Genomic DNA, 12,973 nt, shown 5'->3' with positions numbered 1-12,973 from the left:
ATATATAATATTAACGTTAAAAAATGTTAATTAATTAGGAGAAAGTTGGGGAAGAGAGGAATGGCAGCACGCCAGCAGAAGGGAAGTAGCTATTAAACACCTAAGATCTCCAGCCTGTGCAAGAAGTGTGTGCATTTCCCCCAGCACACAGGTTGTGAGCTGAAACAAAGAAATCACCTGTGACCACCGAAGTGCCTAGCTGCAGACAGAGGCTCTCGGGGCGTTTGCATCTAGACCCGAAACTAAATACCAGAGGAAGAAAAATGCAGGTATGAGAAAAGTAAAGGAAAAGAACCTCGAGGGGGGCCCTCTGGAGTGTGGTACCCCCTTTATGGCTGGGCTGTATGTCCCTGGCCGCCTTCCCACCTCCTGGCTAAAGGTTAGGTGGAACAAAGAAGTCAGAGAAACACTTGGAGGCTACAGCACTGCTGCGAGTCCCGGATTTCCAGCCCCAAAACCTGATGCGTGTCTTGGGAATCGGACCCGCATCTGACCACGAGGGGCAGACTAAGGCCGCATTGTATTTTCTGCTTCTTTCTAATTTTGGTAGTGCGAGCGGTGGGTGTTGCTACTGAAATGTGTCCCTGATACTTGGGGGAGGAGAAACAATCCCACAGATTTTGGGTGCTTTGTCTCCTTTGAGATTACGGCTCTGCCATCAGTGACAGTGCAGTCTGCCTGGTGGGACCTGTGCCCCTGACCCCTGCAGGATGCAGCCAAGCAGACGACGTCTTTCTGCAGGCAAGCAGCACACGGCTGGCTTTAGGGAAAACATCACCCTCAGCAGCGTGTCTGTAACCCCCACCTCATCTCTGTACCTCTGCAGAGCCATGCCTGGGGCCCTATCTAAGGGAATTACAGCAGGAGTGTGTTAAAAAGACAATATGAAAATAAGCTCAGTCCAATACCGCAGAAAGGGTTACTTGCTCTGTTTTTTTTTTTCATTGATTTCTTCAGTTTTTCTTTTTCTAGCCATGACAGGCCTCCTTCTTGTTCCCCGTTTCCTCTGCTCCAGCCTCTCCAGGTTACTTGGCTTTAGAGTGTGCTTCTAGTTTTAGACTTGCTGAGGGTTGTTACACATGATGGCAATTATAGCAAAGAAAACTGAAACCACCCAGGACAGGCAGGGGGAAAGAAAGCTGTAGGCTTCAGCCTGAGATTTTAGTTTAAGAGGGCTGAAAAAATTCTGGTACCCTTACAAAGACATACAATTATTAGTGCATGAAATCTGTCAGATGGTAACAATGCTTACAGAGGCCACCTAGAAGTGCTCTATGATTCATTACTATTGTCTTTGAATGAAACGTTACCTGAACTCTACACTAGGTAATAGATTTACTTATTACAGCTAGCTCTTTCCCATATTTCTCTTTCTACAAGAAATTTTGTGAGAACTAACTTGTGTAGCATTGGTAAGAAGGCAAGAACAGTACTATTTATTTATTTATTTATTTGTATATTTCTGTGATGTCCTTGCTCTGCTAGCCTGGGGATCTTGCATGCATTCAGGGCCTAATTCTGCAACATTTTGCCCAACAGAGTTTTGGCCACAGGCAAACAGAAAACACCAAAGCTATTAATTTTTGCTTTTTACACCCAGTTGTTCTGGGTGTTAACTGCCTAATGTATTAATCCTTTGTGTCCATCTGGTTTTTATTCTTGTTTTATCTGCCAATAACCAAGCATTTTTCATTTATATAAATAAATAAATAAAGCTGTATTATGCCTGTGGTTGCTTCATAAAATGTCCTTAAATTAGTCACCTTTATATTTGTACTATGTACTCTTATATACCAGTTTATGAAATTAATATGTTACGAGTATGGATTACAAACTATTTTCGTGTTCCAGGTAACTAAAGACAGGCCCCTTTAGATGTTTAGATGTAGTCAATGCAAACCCAGATGCTGCACCAGCTTTTCTTCACCCATGCTTGTTTTGAGCATATTTGAGTTTTTAAAGTTATCTTATGCAGCTACTTCAATATAAGTGTAAAGACAAAATTCGTAACTCAAGGAACATGGTCACTGATGACGATGGGCCATATGCTAGAAACACTATCACCGGTAACACACAATTTAAACTACCATCGGTTGCTACCATAATAAGTACACACGTGCACCTGGTGAGATCCTCCTGAAATTAGGAGTGGCACTGTAAATGCCGTCCACTTGTAAAAGCACTTTGTTCTGCACTAAGCACCAGCACAGTGCAGGGCAGAAAAGAAAAAAACTCTTCCAGAGTGAATGCCATCTTCACCATTGCACCTATAAGCTGCAGTGTGCTCCTGAAGGGCCTCAGTTCACTGCAGTGGGGTGACTGCCACCAAAGCCATGGTAATCTCCTCAGTACGTACCACAGCAATGGGTTAAAGACAGTCTGCCTGTTGTTTGGGTTTCCTGGGGTCTTGAAAGAAATCATTTTAAATGAAAAACAAAAGCTCCATATGTTTCTGGCAATGCATGTATGGAGCACTGCATTCCCCTCAAAGTAACTGTCCGTGATTTGATGCACTAGGCTTTGTAATGCATATTCCTGTTTATTTGATTATTATTATTTAATTTTTTTAATGTGTGTTTATAAAAGCAGACTTTCTGGGCATCGGTAGGTTGGATTTAATCTTTTTGCTGTATTTTCTCACAAATCCTTCATGTATGAAAGGAGATAAAATGGGTCATTGTGTATCAAGGTTGTAAAATCTTCAAAATCTTCTACAGCAACCTTGTCCCTCCATATCACAGCCAGCATAAAAGTGATTTGGTACAAAATCACAGCTGTTATATTTTATTGGGTTTCTGTTGGAAGATTATGGACTTAAGTTTGTGTTTGTTTGGTTTTTTCTTCTCAGTTTTTGAATGGCTCTATCATTCTTAATTATTTGCACAAACAAAACAAGTATTTATTTATTTATTATAATGGAAGATCTAGAAATAATGTTAGGTGAGGCTTTCCTTATAAGAACATAGAAAGAGAACATTTTGAGAAGAACAAACCATCCAAAGAGAAATACTGTTTAAAATTAAAATGTTTCCTTCTGTCAGGGAATGAATATCTGGACTAGTCTTTTCATAAGGCTACTGGAGGCAAGCAACCAAACAGATATAAAAGTAGAGTGTGGTCACTTAATGAAAGATATAAAGGGATGTCACTTCCTTGGACAAAGGGAGTTGGGTTAAATAAACCAGAAGAGTCTTTTTATCCATTTTTTTTTATCTGACAGTGAAAGTTTTCAGTACAAAACTTGAAACACTATCAAAAATCTTTTTAAATAAGGCAGAAAAGGTCTTAGCTTTTCTTAGAGAATGGATAGTGTCTGGACAACTAGACAGGAGCACTCAAAGCATCAATACCGTCATCAATATAGAATAGGTAATTTAACTTTAAAATTGTGTTCCAAAATAGCTGAAATAATAAAATCCACAGAAGTGGAGAGCCCCCCACCTCAATTAGTACTACTAGTTATTGAGTGCTACCAATATACATCTGCAAATAAAATGGGGAGAAAAAAAAAAAAAAAAGAGATCTCTAATATGTCAGTGAAAAGGGAGAGAAATAGAATGAATAGAATGCAATTAAATCTTTTTGAATTGCTGAAAACTGGGAAAATAAAACAAAAAACTGAAAGAACTAGTCAAACACATCATTCTAAACATCCTTTAGAAAGATATAACATCATACCAAAATACATGCTTTTCAGTCCTCTAGTCTTAACGTAAGCAGAGCAGCTCAGATAATTTCTTGTAACCTCTGTTAACCAGTTGACATGAGATTTGCATCCAAGTACTCTAAGTAAGTTGAAATGCTTACTGAGCAGGGATGGGACTTGCCATAAAAACAGCATACATTTGCACAGTAAGAAATTCAACAAAGAAAATTTCAGGGAAGGAAGTTGGGAGTTACTTAGCAGGTTACTGGTCAAAGACCTTGCCATAGTTTTGCTGAGGATTTGGCTTCATCTAGTAAATAAAAGAGAAATGAGACCACACAAGAACAAAAGGTAAAAGAAAAATTCAAATAGCCATTTACTTAGCCAGCATGGCTGAACTCAACTATGAAGAACCTGAGTACAGAAAGACAGAAGAGACCAAAAAGTTGCTGGAACATAATCTCAAGTGGCTTTCCTTTTCTCAAACTTGCATGAGGTAAATTCCAAGTTCTTACACCAAATATGCGTTTGTGAAAGGAATATTACCAGTCTTTGCCTCACCACAGCCAAGAGTGCTTCACGAAAAGAAGGTATGGGCCCTCCTTTGGGGTCTTGGCACATCGCTGAGATGCTGATCCTGTATCACACGGGAATATGCCTCACAACTACCAGTGTCTGGGCTCCAGCAATGACACCTCAGGTTTCTCCCATGGTTTAAACTCATCATCTCCCAGAATCCCAAAGAAATTAGGAGCCTTTTGGCTTTTAGTTTGGTACTTCATCTCAGAAGTTACACAGCAGACATAAAAACAAGCTGACACATTACATTAGAAATGGGGGGCTTTGCACATGATTTCTGAATGTCTTGTTGCTTCAAAGGTCAAAACAGGTTAATACTGGCCATTAGAAAAGCTCACACTTCATGAACACAAAAAGAAAACTACTAATTTTACCATCCAAACTTATAATCAAGTAATGCAAAGGAAATGCCAAAGACAGGTCACCAAGGACAAGCACAAGAAAACAGATTTTAAAAGTCAGTTTTGTAATTGGTTCCCTTCTGATTTCTCTAGCTCCTCTACATATACTTTCACTGATTTGGCATGCTGGAGAGGTATTACCACTCATTTAAAAGAGATCTGTCCTGTTGTAGAGCCTTTTAATATACTGGCTGAAAACCCATTTCACATATTGATTATTATTATTTTTGATCCATCCGTAGCAATCAGACATCAGTCACATGCGGGACTTACACACTCCATCCAAATATACCAACCTATGGAAAGTCACAGAAAAACTTCCTGCAAACTCGAAGAGAATAAATATCTATCACCCCAGGAATCTCCAGGAATAAAAGATTTCTCATGGTGTAGTGGCAATTTAAAAAAAAAAAAAAAAACATCTTGAAAGGAAAAGTTATGCAAGCTGATCCAGGGTTAATACTTATATTTGTTACTTTATTTATGCTTAACGCTCAGATATCAAAGTGTGAAATTCAAAAATGTATGGCCTAAATGAAAGTGTGGTTGATTGACTTCCATAGTTGGTACTGCATTTTAAAACATTGCCAAATAACAGACAATTCTATGAAAAAATATACTATGAAGCTCCACTGTCATTCTCTATCTTGATTCTTCCATTCCCTAAATGATTTGTTGGTCTTCCCATGTAATGGTTCATTATTGTTATTGCATCAGGAACTAGATAATAAACTCCTTAAAGGCAAAAACTTATGGATTTATTAGCTTTTGTGCATTAACATTTTATTCCTTGCCAGCAAAGCACTTATTCTACTTTCACATTATTCACTAACGGGGTAACTTTCCTTTTCCTGTCATCAACAGCCAATGTACTTTTCACAGTGTCAGCTGGGTTAAAAGAAGTTTGAAAGAAGCAACGTTTCAGGTCAGACAGTAAGGGTGCTCCTGCTCAGAAAACATTATTAAAGAATTATGGATTAATCAGCACTGCGTTTTGACAGAATTTCCCACTTGTCCTTTCCACTTTGGAAAACAGCGCTACGCTTTCCTTCTAGGGGAGATTTGCAGCTGACTTCTCCAGCTCCTTTTCCTTCACGTTAGTAAACCATGCAGTTAACCACTGAGAGAGGAGAAGGAAAGTCATCGTGGCCATTAAAATATTAATATGTGGTAGACATCTATGAAGGGCTGGCCTTGCCAGAGGGTTTGGTCCTGCTGGTGGGTGGCTAGTGGAGATTGATGCAGTTAGTGTTTTAAACCATTTCTGCTGCGTGATTCAGTAGATGTAAAATTAATGCCATCTGCAAATTGGCAGTGACCACTCTGAAGACTTAATTCAGTGGCTGAAGAGTGAAGCAGAGCTATCATAGCTTTTCTTTAGGAACAAAACCCTTCAGATAAGCAGATGTGAAGTTTCTAAAGGGTAAAAAGATTCTGTTTTCAAATATCCTCTCTTCTGATGGTTCAAGAGATCAAAGAGGGCTGATCTAATAATCATAGTGTTTTAACCCCACAGATAGCTCTCTCTATTTAAAAGTTTGCAAAATACAGAACATATCCTAAACTTCTTGCTAATATGTCTTGAATTTACTGTCAGCACACCCTCACAACTAGATTTGTTTGTGGGCTTTGAAACAATTCTGGGCACCCACAGACCTAAACCTTTGCCAAACTCATTTAGCCCACATCTCTGACAATTACAGCTGTTCCATTCTACTATTATAATGAATGGGTGAGGAATAAAAAATCTTGCTGCTTGGGCCTGATAGAGCAGAAACAAAATAATGAGCTCCTGTGGTAAGAACTGAACAATGATCTCAGATTAGATAAGCCCCTAAGAAGCCCAGCTGAAGGGACTGTCACATCAGCAGCAAATAGCTTCAGTGTCCTACCCAGCAAGAGGTTTAGCCTCCGAGCCCAGATGCCTATGGCATTATGTTAACGCCCAATGCCTGCTACATCTGTGCACAAGGCTTGCACTGTCAGCGTTTAACTCATTACCCCCAGGAAATCCTACGAGATGTTTGGAATATAGAAAGTATTATCTTGTCCTGTGGTACCTACTGGGATATTTATGTGGCCTGTGTCACTGGCAGTCTCACAGGCACTGATGGATTTAGCTTCAGAGTATCCTCAGGAGGCATGCAAGGATTGCTGTCCCTGCTTTTTCATGATGAGTGCTGAGCAATGGGGAGAGTTAGACAAATGTTGGCAACTTCGCTATCGAGGTTTTAAAAAGTGACCAGCTTGCTGGTCCTCAGCAATCCTCGGACACCAGTGGCAGCAGAGCAACACAACACAAATTTCCAAGACTGAGTAACACACCCTGTGTCTGGGACAGAAGCAGGGGTCGAAGCTGTATCCCATCTTGATGCCATCTACACCTGGCCTGTCCTCCATATCCAAGGGAAAGGAATATTTCAGTGGAGGATGAGCTGAATTATCTACTACATTGGATTTAAACTTCAGGATATTCAATGGCAGCCGACTCCAACCTGCGTTTCATCTGCATGCATGTGGAAAAAGCCACCTACAGCTCCCTGTAGGTTAATCACAGAATCCCAGAGGATGTAGCCAATAGCTCCTTTCCTATTTCAATGCAGTCTGAATTGGGTATTAACTACCTGCTGTGTTTGGCAGATCTCTTATTCCTAAAATAAATAACTGTATGAAAAGTCATAAACTCTATATTGGACTTTTTCATTAAAAAAAAATATCAAAGTAATGTCAGGTTTTTAGCAGCCTCACTTATTGCAGTAAATCTGGCTTCTACAGCTGTTCATGTTGTACTGTGTGCTTCAGCCAAGTGTAGCTGCAGTCCAACATTTCCTCCTTAAGGTATCCCTTACCCAGAGCAAAGCCAAGTGAATTTTGGACAGGACTAGCGTGCTAGAAATTATGAATGTGCTCTTATTAGAGCAGGTTGCATGTTTTACATTAAATATTCATTCAAATAACAATCCAGCAAAATGTTTGTCAAGATGATAGTTACTTTGGCTAAAAGAACACATTTTTCCTCCAGTCTCCACCAAAACTGGCCCATATTTATCACATCAAGAATCTAAGGACATTACCAAAGATCTTGCTTAAACTCGGCTGAGCTCCTGCATTGGTGCCAGATCCTGGTCTCCTGTTTTATAGCTGTACCATTTCAGAAATTACTTGGTTCTCACTAGGGACAATCCTTTTACAGGTTCCACTGCAGCTCATAAAAGGGAAAAAAAGGAAGAAGAAAAAAAAAAAAAGTAGCATTTTCTGCTCCTGCCTGTTAAAGTCCTGCTTGCGTTGAGCTGAAACCCACAGAATGCCTCATAAAGGGATTTGATTTCAGTATCATGGTTTTCCATGAAGAACCAAGTTTACCTCCACTTCACACATCCCTGCTGCTTTCACCCCACTGCCACCACTGCTCCTTCATTGCGACTTTCTCTATCCCCCTTTGCTCAGTTACCAGCTCTTTGTGCTGCTATGTTCTCGTGGGCATTTTTCTCGTCATGGAAGAACCTCTCTTTGCCTGGCCACAGGTGTCTTCTCCTGCTTTTTTTCTCAATCCACCTCTGAAGCCTGTCATAAGCCTTCCCACATTATTCTCATTAGTGCTGGGGCTTCCAAAGGCATGTTTGTTTGGTGGTTATTTGGTGGATGGTCTAACGTGGACCCTGATCCTGCAGTGAGCTACACAGGGCCCTGGGCCGGGTCATTGATGGGGCATGCACCGAGCTTTGTGCATTGTTTAATGCAGAGAACAAGAACATGTCTGTGACACAGTTCATAAAGGTATTTGAACCATGGCTTATTAGAAATATCGGACTAAAGAAATTCTGAGCCCTCAGTTACCTAGAAAACAAGTTTCATACTTTCATACTTCTTTTTGTCTTTTTGTTATTTTCCACTTTTACAGCTAATGCATGTTTCCAAAGCCTCAGAGTCAACCACTTGTATGGTAAGGCACATTTAGGACTACGTGTTGTTACAGCTCAAGTGGTATCACCATTCTCTTTTTTCCCCCTCAAATCAGGATTATAAATATGGGCCAAATATACATCAGGTATCACAAACAAAGTCAAATCATGAAAGATTTCCTCTAAAAGACAGAGAACTTCAGTATTCTAGTAGAATTACATACCTTATTCTAAATCAAAAGATCTAGCAAGGTGGTTAAACGAATAAAGTTAAAGATTAGCAATATTGCCATCATGTGGCTACTATAAGTAAATGCTCAGGCATGATCCTGAATTTATTAAGTATCAGAAAGCAGATTGCATCCTCTGAATTCTGCTCTTAAAACTAAGAGGCAATATTTAAAGTTGCTTGTTACTATTATAAAATACGATTATCTCTTTGTTACAGTCGTGATTTATGTAGCAAGAAGGTGTGTAAAATAAAGTTATATTACCTCTTCCACTGTGACCCTTATTCTCATGGATTTGCAGCTCATATTTAAGAATTCACTCCAAAACTAATCTTGAGTTACCACCCAGAAGAGAGATAATAGAAAATCACCTTTTACTGCAGAAAGCAATAGGGAAGGACAAATAGTCATTTTAGATGCCCTTCATATTCACAAGGGCTTATAAGTAAAGTTTTATAGTCCAAACGTCTAAATTACTTAATCTTATGACTGTTAGGAACATTCATTATTTTCAGCAATTTTATTCTCTCTCTCTCTGTTTGTCTCTCCATCTCTCCATTTACTGCACTATCACAAGACACTCATCTATACCAACTAAAAAATGTACATGGAAGAGATTTCCATAACCTATATCAGAAGGGTTCAATTTTGCCTAGTTAGTTAGTTAGAAAAATAAAATACTTTATATTACAACTACCAAAAATGAAGACACACTCTGTCACGTGCTAAGATAGTTCAGCTTCTGGCAGGAATTAATATAAAAAACATGACTTAGATTTACAATTAAAAAGAAAGAAAAAAAGGGAAAGAGAAAGGGGAAGGGGAAGGGGAAGGGGAAGGGGAAGGGGAAGGGGAAGGGGAAGGGGAAGGGGAAGGGGAGGGGAAGGGGAAGGGGAAGGGGAAGGGGAGGAAAAAGGGAAGGGAAGGGAAGGGAAGGGAAGGGAAGGGAAGGGAAGGGGAAGGGGAAGGGGAAGGGGAAGGGGAAGGGGAAGGGGAAGGGGAAGGGGAAGGGGAAGGGGAAGGGGAAGGGGAAGGGGAAGGGGAAGGGGAAGGGGAAGGGGAAGGGGAAGGGGAAGGGGAAGGGGAAGGGGAAGGGGAAGGGGAAGGGGAAGGGGAAGGGGAAGGGGAAGGGGAAGGGGAAGGGGAAGGGGAAGGGGAAGGGGAAGGGGAAGGGGAAGGGGAAGGGGAAGGGGAAGGGGAAGGGGAAGGGGAAGGGGAAGGGGAAGGGGAAGGGGAAGGGGAAGGGGAAGGGGAAGGGGAAGGGGAAGGGGAAGGGGAAGGGGAAGGGGAAGGGGAAGGGGAAAGGAAAGGAAAGGAAAGGAAAGGAAAGGAAAGGAAAGGAAAGGAAAGGAAAGGAAAGGAAAGGAAAGGAAAGGAAAGGAAAGGAAAGGAAAGGAAAGGAAAGGAAAGGAAAGGAAAGGAAAGGAAAGGAAAGGAAAGGAAAGGAAAGGAAAGGAAAGGAAAGGAAAGGAAAGGAAAGGAAAGGAAAGGAAAGGAAAGGAAAGGAAAGGAAAGGAAAGGAAAGGAAAGGAAAGGAAAGGAAAGGAAAGGAAAGGAAAGGAAAGGAAAGGAAAGGAAAGGAAAGGAAAGGAAAGGAAAGGAAAGAGAAAGGAAAGAGAAAGGAAAGAAAAGAGAAAGGAAAGAGAAAGAGAAAGAGAAAGAGAAAGAGAAAGAGAGGAAGGAAGAAGGGAAGCATGAATACACTTGACTATATTACAAAGTTATTGCAAACTTACAAGCCATTTTGAAAACTGCCTCTCTATTTCTGGGATTCTGATGAATGAAATAGAAACAACAGTTTATTTACTACCAGCACTTACTCTAGCAACTATTACATAACAGGCATTTGCAAGGTGTACTCCAATTGTTTTGGAGTACAAACAATCTATGTACATACAATTTTCTCAGTATAGAGTGTTCACTGTTCTACAAGATACATTGCAATGACCAATAATTCATCTTTGTTACTGTACTGTCTGCTCTAACTTACACATGCTTGCACATAGGCAAAATATTGCAGCAAGACTGTTCTGTGTTATTACTACCTATGCATGCAAGAAACTCTGATTTAGCTTGTTGCTGGTTCCAGACATTGCCTTCATGCAGTAAATTATCATACAGCAGAGATGCAGCTTTTTCACAGTGTCAAAATAGGAGTTTAAAATGCTGGAGCACACAGCCAACATATTATCTCTTTTCTGCTTGCAGACTAAATCCATACCTTCTTTCCCACCCCACCATTTGTAAGTATATCCAGCTGGTGCAACCTCACTGGTGCCAGAAAAAGGCAAAATAAAAACGTCCATGAGACTCCTGCAGCTTCCAGTATGTAGGAGGCAGCATTCGTTTAGTCCAAAGTATGATTTTAAACCCGTTCAATTAAGCTAAGATTATGCAGATATCCATTTCCATTTCAATCTGGCCCATTTCCCTTAGCAAACAAAGTTTAAGAATGCCTTATTTCAACTTATTTCAAATAAATACGCCAGCGTAGCTTGTTTATTTGTTTTTGCCGCTTAAGTACACGGGAGAATTTTATACCTAGACAAAACCTGACATTATTTATAATCATCATTGTTGCGCCTACGAATCACATCACAGGAATGTCAGAGAAGTAAGGCCCTTCAAAATTAAGTTTTTCTGGTTAATGTAACTCATAGCAAGAAAAATATTTTTAATGGAAAATATTAAAAAAGGACACCAATATATGCAAGAGTGCACATATGTGCGTATATGTTCTTGAAGCATCGAACGAATCCAACAGCCCTGCAGACAGCCGATTTTAAATAATTGGAGGGCACAAAGAGACTCCAAATACCGAAAGTTTGGGGAGTTAGGACAAACACCCATCAGTCCATACAGAAAAGATACCAATGGCTCCTGTTAAAAGACAAAAACAGGTTCTTCTCCTTTCAAGAGCACCAGGATCAGGTTTTCACAGTCCCTGGACAAGCCCAGATTTATGAGCAGTTTCCAGACAGAAAGAAATTTGTGAACCTTTTTAATTATTCATGCTCTCAGAGGCAAACCCTCTCAGGTTGCAGGCCAAGAGGCCTCAGGGCCATGGCTTTTTTGGTGTTTTTCAGTTGAGGGAATAAGCAGCCGGATTCTCAGCAATATCGCTTGGATGAAAGTGGCTGTCAGGCTCAAGAAAAACAGCACCATACGCTGCTTTGGCGCACATGAAAGGGAACTGGCAGGGGAACAGCTTAGCTGCTCCCTGCTTGCAAATTCCAGCTATGCTGCTGGTGTTTGAGCACCTGCGGCCCAGGCAGCACGGCACTCAGTCAGAAAGGCAGGCCGGGTAAGGCCGTGCCGGTGGAAGGGAGGAGGGCTGGGCGGATCGCCGCAAGGTTATTAGACCACAGCAGAGAAGCAAGGACTTGTTCCTTCTCTCATGCTTCCTTTGGAAGAAGGACAGAAGGAGCAGCGGCTAAGCAAAGGCCACTTGGAGCAGGCCTGAGCTGCCAGGTCAGGGGAACCTTGGCACCCACGGGCTGATTCTCTGCAGCAGGCCGCTCTGCCAGCTCCCTAAGGAAACGGCATTGAGAAAATGGCAGCGCCCCAAAACCCCACGCATGAAGAAGAACAGACCTGCTGTACGGGGCTCTGGGCTCGTCAGAGAGAATGATAATTTGTACCAAATGCGGGGATTTTGCTTCGGAGCTTATTGGCAGTGTAAGCGCTGCCAACGAAGGGCTGACAGATCTCCAGATCTCCTGCTCCTGTCTGGAATGAGGTGGGGAAGGGACAAAAATACCAGGTTAATGATGTACTGTCTTGCATCTCGAATGCTCTTTGCCTGAAAGACTTCCCTCAACACCAAAATTCACAACAGCCTTCCCATTAAGACTGTCAGGACCTCTGACCGGTTGCTCTCTAATCCAGAGGTTCTGCTGAACCTCTGTGCAGCCAGCCTTTCATGCTGCTGCAGCTTGGGGCTATCTGTCACCTCAGCCCAGGACACCGACTAATCAAAGGTCAATTGATTGGAAAGCCTGCAGTGTCAGCTCCTGCTGGAAAAGCCTTCAGATCTGCCTGAGACACTGCTGATGAGTGGAGTAGGAGAGGCTGTGCTCTGTTTCACAGCTGGCACCGCTGAGGAGACCTTTTGATTGAAGTCAGCCTGTGGTATTTTCCTCCTCAAAGAACCATTTCCTGCTGAAGCCTATTCGCAAAATTTCTTGTTCATCAGGTGGAAAGGAACCAAAAATA

The sequence above is a fragment of the Anser brachyrhynchus genome, assembly GCF_964034855.1.
Source record: "Anser brachyrhynchus genome assembly, chromosome: 1".
Classification (NCBI taxonomy): Eukaryota; Metazoa; Chordata; class Aves; order Anseriformes; family Anatidae; genus Anser; species Anser brachyrhynchus.
Note: the sequence above shows the minus strand (reverse complement) of the source record.